Genomic DNA, 5,990 nt, shown 5'->3' with positions numbered 1-5,990 from the left:
CATTTTAGATGGCCAGTTCAGGATAAAGTCTGCTACCTCTTCACTCACATTCTTTGTAAAAACACATACTGTTTCTGGTTTTGTTTTTCTGTTTGGGGGAACAATGTAGGATCTGAGATGGAGAGAATAAAGTCCAGGGCCAACTTCATGGGCATGTGACCTGTGGAGTCACACAGGGCTTCACACTCAGAAGAGACCCACACTTGATTTATGCTTTGCTATCACTGTCTTGATATTCTTTTTTTTTCAGATGAATTTAAATGCATTTTATTTTTAGACAAACTACACATGTTTTTTTCTCAAAAACAATGCCTCTGCTCCAAATAAATCAACATCAAAATAAATGACGCTCAAGATGCCATCAGTTCCATTTGTCTTTTAAGTCCTAGTGTTGTGTGGATGAAAGCAGTGGCCAGCCAGTTATGACGACAGGTGATAGATCCAAAGTAACAGCCAAATTTGTTAACATTTTTCCATTTCTAAACCATCCTTAAAGAAAATCATATATGGGGTCACACCATCCTCACGGTAGTCCAGCAAAGCCACCATGCCATCTGGATTCATGTTTTCACCAATAAAGAACTGATAATTTTTTTTTGAAATTAGCAAGAATGTGCTTGATTTGTTCTGCAGCCCCTGTCATAAAAGGTTTTACTCTTTCTGGTCTCTGTTCTTCAAGTTTCCCGTTGATTGACTTCATGTAATCTTTGATGTACTTCTTGTAGGCTTCTTTTGTGAAGCTGGTTTCCTGCAAGTGATGGTTCATGACAATATCGACACCAGCGATTACTGTGCTTTCGGTACCTTCGCCCTCGGGGCCTTCAGCGGAGGCATTTCCACCAATGAGCGAGTCATCAATGTTACCCTCTGTCCTACTGACCATCTTCCCCTCCACCTCCAGACACAGCCCGTCCGTGACCTCCCGGATCTTGTAGATGTCGGAGAACATCTCATCATGGCTGATGAGGTCCCGGTAGATGATCATGATGGCAGCTGGAGGGACACGACAGCGGCTCTAGCTTAGCTGGAGCTCGGAGCGAGCGCGGTGCGGCCGGAGCGGCGCTCGGGGGGAGGGGGGAGCGGGCAGAAAAAAGGTGTCTTGATATTCTTAATAATTTCATCTTTGAATTTGTGTTTTGTAAGTGTGGTCAAATAGGACAATGAGGCACATGTGTGAGCAGAGGAGATGCATGCAATATATATGTTCATCACCATTCCTTGACACTGTACTTGCAAATAGCATTCATGATGCCCCGGAGCACAGAATTCCAGTGGACCCACTCTGTGTGGGCGTTCAACATGTCTAATAGTAAGTAAGAGAGATGCTGTCAGCAAAGAAGGCCACACTTTCCATTCCAATAAGAACTACCTTTAACACACACAAAAAAGCAAGTGTTCTAAGAAACATGAACTATCAAGGAACCCTTGTCATATCCTTTGTTACTTGTGTTACTTCCCTGAACCATCCAACCACTTAAACTGAAAACAGTGCATATAAGAATATGGAAAGAGAGAAAACCATTGTTCCTTTTCCTTTTAATCCTTCCATATTCATCAGCAAACTGAAGGTAGAGAGTGTCAGTAGAATGAGTGTAACAATAAATTAAATAAAAACAGATGAAGAAATAAAAGCAAAATAAACAAATGGGACCTAATTAAACATAAGCTTTCGCACAGCAAAGGAAGCTATGAACAAAATGAAAGACAACCTACAGAATGGGAGAAAATATCTGTAAATGATATGACTGACAAGGGCTTAATTTCCAGAATATACAAGCAGCTCATACAACTCAATAACAAAAAAACAACCCAATCAAAAAATAGGCAGAAGACCTAAAAAAAAATTTCTCCAATGAAGACATACAAATGGCCCATAAGCCCATGAAAAATGCTCAGTATTGCTGATTATCAGATAATTGCAAATCAAAACTACAATGAGGTATCACCTCACATTGTCAGAATGACCATCATTAAAAAGAGTCCATAAAAGATAAATGCTGGAGAGGGTGTGGAGAAAAGGGTAGCCCCCTACACTGTTGTTGGGAATGTAGTTTGGTGCAGCCATTATGGAAAACAGTATGAAGATACTTTAAAAAATTAAAAAGAGGATTACCATATGATCCAGCAATCCCACTCCTGGGCATATTTCTGGAGGGAACTCTAATTCAAAAAGATACATGCAACCCAATGTTCATAGCAGCACTATTTACAAAAGCCAAGACATGGACCTAAATGTCCATCAACAGATGAATGGGTAAAGAAGATATGGTATATACATATATATACACACACATACACACACATATATATATCTCACATATATATGTATATGTGTGTGTGTATATATATGTATATATAACGGAATATTACTCAGCCATAAAAAAGAATGAAATAATGCCATTTACAGTAACATGGATGGACCTGGAGGTTGCATACCACACAGCAATTAATAAATATATGTTAAATGAATAACTGTTTATAATCAAATAGAAAATTGTATTCTGATCTCATTTCTAATGCCATCTTATAGTCATATTGCTCTAATGCCTAGGGTCTATGACTCCAATAGAGAAACTATACAAATAAAATTATAGGGTTATAAATTAACAGAAAGGAGAAGAAACAGTTATTTCTGTCCTGCTATTTTTAGTGGTGAAATGTTCAGCAGTCCTTTTATGCTGGGTGAAAATGACTACCCACTCCCTTTGAAAAAGAACAGCAGAAACAATACCAGACCTGATCAGGGTAAGCTACATAATTTGCAAGGGCCAAGGCAAAATGAAAATGTGGGGCTCCTTGTTAAAAAAAAAGTCATTAAATGTACTTAAATACTCTCCTTCTCTCTCTTTCTGTCCCTCTGCCTCTGTCTCTCTGTCTCTGTCTTTCTCTCGAATTGTAATGTGCTTTCTATTTGCTATTGGATGCCATTCTAAATAGTAAAAAAAATTAAATTATTAGCATGAATTTTACCATTCATCTTTATATTATGAAACGCCTGTTTCAAATGCAAATATAAGAGCATTGAACTCACATGTGGAATCACTGAAATGATACTAATTCTTCTTACGTGTGCTACCACACCAGATTACTTACTCATGACTCCATACCTTTCCTTTTGTGCTTTTCTTGTCTTGACAGACACTTCATTCTCCCCATTCTCTCAATCCTAGTTAGTTCCTAACATCTTCAAAATCTGGCATAGAAACACTTCGAGCGTATGTTTCAGGACCATCTTTCACCTTCTCGGTTTTCTTCAGCATAGAGTCCATAGTCTTCTTCATCCCAAAGTCAGCTGTCTTTCAATGAAGTTTGTATTCGAGGCTGTCCTCGAAGACATAGCACCTACCACATAGAATTCCCCAAAATGTTAATCCCTTTACAACAGCTTGACTTCATTGCTTTACCAGGAGTATTTTTCCTTAATTAAATTTGTGTTTTTATTACAAAAGTAATACATAAATATATTCTCATTGTAAAAAATTCACAACAAACAAACAAAAATTCAAACACAAGAAAAGCAAAGCAACTATCTATGTATGAACAACTCCAAATCCCAGAGCAGTAAATGTATCTGTTATTCCTGCTCTGTCTCTGAGAACACAGTTTGCACTCAATAAATATTTGTTGAATGAAAAAATGATTCTTCCTCTTCCCACCAAAGAAGAGGGAATATGACTTAGGTTCAACAAAACAGGAGCTCTCTCTTAAGACTCTGATTCTTGAGTGAGTGAAAGAAAGGTCTGCTGGAGTACTTCATGGAGCTTGTTTTGTGGCTTAGCTTTGAGTCCTGCCTCCTTGGTTCCAGACAATTTTCCAAGCCTGATCCTCCAACTAGCCACTGACTCTCTGAATCCCTGATGGTCTTCCAAAAAATTCCCTTTTTGTCTAAGATCATCACAGCCAGTTTCTCTTTCTGGAAATCAAGAACCTTGACTGACACACCTTTCTTTAATGACTTATGCCAACCTTCCTTATTTTCTTCTCCCCAGAGCTTCATCCTCATAAAAATACTGGCATGTAATTCACATCTAGTGATTTTCTGCCCTTTATGGATCACTGCTGTTGCATGGGCAAAATTGTAGATTTTTTTATGTGGAAAGGATTTAAAATAACTTGTTTGATTCTCTTATTTTAAAGAAAGGAAACTAAAACCCAGAGAGGTGTTGAATCTATGATCTAGGTCTCTGGAACCTTGGTCTTTTTATTTCCACTTTAGATCATTATGTCATACCACCTCTCTATAGATTCCTTAAAGAAATCTTAATTAAATAACTCCAAAATGTCCCTAAGGTTTAAAAATAAGGTTGCTTCACTTACCTCACATTTTGTCTTGGAATGCAAGAGAAGGTAATTCTTTCTCAGATAATACATTTTTCCTTTAAATTTTTTGATACCCTTTGTACTTTAGAAAAAAATAATAAAAAGAATACAGAGAAATGAACAATTAGATATAGTCCCACCATTATGAGTTAGTAACTATTATCCTTCGGTAGTATTTACCTCTAGCCTTTTTTCTTTTTTAAATAACAGAAATTAAAATCTCCTTTAAGGACCACCCTCATTTATATTGTACTCATTTACCTGCCAAAGGGAAAATACTATCAGAATTTAGTATATATCTTTCTAGTCCATTTTCTATATAAACCTATTATATCTATAACTAACATATAATATTATGTTATTATATGTGTTTTTAAATTTACACAACTAATATGAAGCATATTGTTTTATATCTTCCTAGTATAACTCAGTATTACATATTTGTGTTATAATACTCTATTGTGAGAATGTACCATATTTTATTGAATATATTTCCTTTATATGGGCAGTTAGTTGTTTCCAATATTTTACATGTATAAATAATGCCCCAATTTTAAAAACTGCACCTTTTTGCAGGAATATCTTCACAGTAAATTTCTAGAAGTGGAATTGCTGGTAAAGAGCAAATGTAGTTTTGTCAGACAATGACAAATCCCTCACCCTGCCATAAAAGTTGCACCATTTTATATTCAATCCAACAATGTATGAGAGGGATTTTTATGTGCAGCCTCTTCAACAGTGTTTTATTAAGGCTTTGAACTTTTGCCAATCTGATGGATTGGAAATGATATCTTGGATTAGTTTTAATTTGCATTTCTTTTATTATGAGTAAAATTCAACATCTTTTCATATTTTCAAAGGTCATTTCATATCACTTTAAAAATTATCTGTTCATGTTTTTTTTCCTGTTTTTATAAAACTGAATTTTGATGTTTTTTTCTTCCTTAATTTATGAGTTCTTTATGTAGGATACTATGATATATGCTGAAAATGCTTTCTTCCAGTTTGTAATTTGTCTTTAATTTTTCTTATGTTGTTTTGTTGTGAATGTCAAAAAATATAGTTGAATTCATCAATATTTTTCTTTATTAAATCTGGATTTCAGGTCTTAGGTAGAAAGCCTTTGTCACAGTCAACTTGTATGATTTCACTTTTTATGTTGAATCTATCTCCTTCACTGGAGTTTATTCTTCTTGATTGTGTGATGTATGGATCCAATTTTTTCTTTTCCAAATGTTTATCTAGTTGTCCTAACACTATTTGATGAAGAGTCCTTCTTTATTCCTGAGATTTGAAATGCCACCTTTATCATATACAAAATTCCAATATGACTTTGTCTATTTCTGAACTTTTATTTGATTCCATTGGTCTGTCTTTCCATTATTTTTAAATAGGTTATTGCCGACATATTAAAGATTGATTTCTGTATGTTAATATAGCTACCACCTTTCTGTACTCTCTGTTTAGCTGTGTTATTTTATTAATTCTTATTTCTTGGAATTTTTATGTAGGTAATAGTCCTACAAATAATGTCATTTTCTCTCTTTCTCAGTATTTCATAATCATTTTCTTCTATAAAGTTGCCAAACTTTATACCTTTCATTTCTTATCACTCTCATTCATTAGCTAAGACTCTAGTAATATGTTGGATAATAGTACTACTGGCCAGT

At 35.1% G+C, this 5,990-nt stretch overlaps 1 pseudogene; it reads right to left on the bottom strand.

The window, feature by feature from the left end:
* Positions 1-337: 337 nt before the first annotated feature.
* Positions 338-1,084, bottom strand: LOC102526489 (translationally-controlled tumor protein pseudogene; annotated as a pseudogene).
* Between the last annotated feature and the right edge of the window lie 4,906 nt (positions 1,085-5,990).

This window comes from Vicugna pacos, chromosome X, assembly GCF_048564905.1.
Source record: "Vicugna pacos chromosome X, VicPac4, whole genome shotgun sequence".
Classification (NCBI taxonomy): Eukaryota; Metazoa; Chordata; class Mammalia; order Artiodactyla; family Camelidae; genus Vicugna; species Vicugna pacos.
Note: the sequence above shows the minus strand (reverse complement) of the source record. Positions and strands in the feature narration are given on the sequence as shown.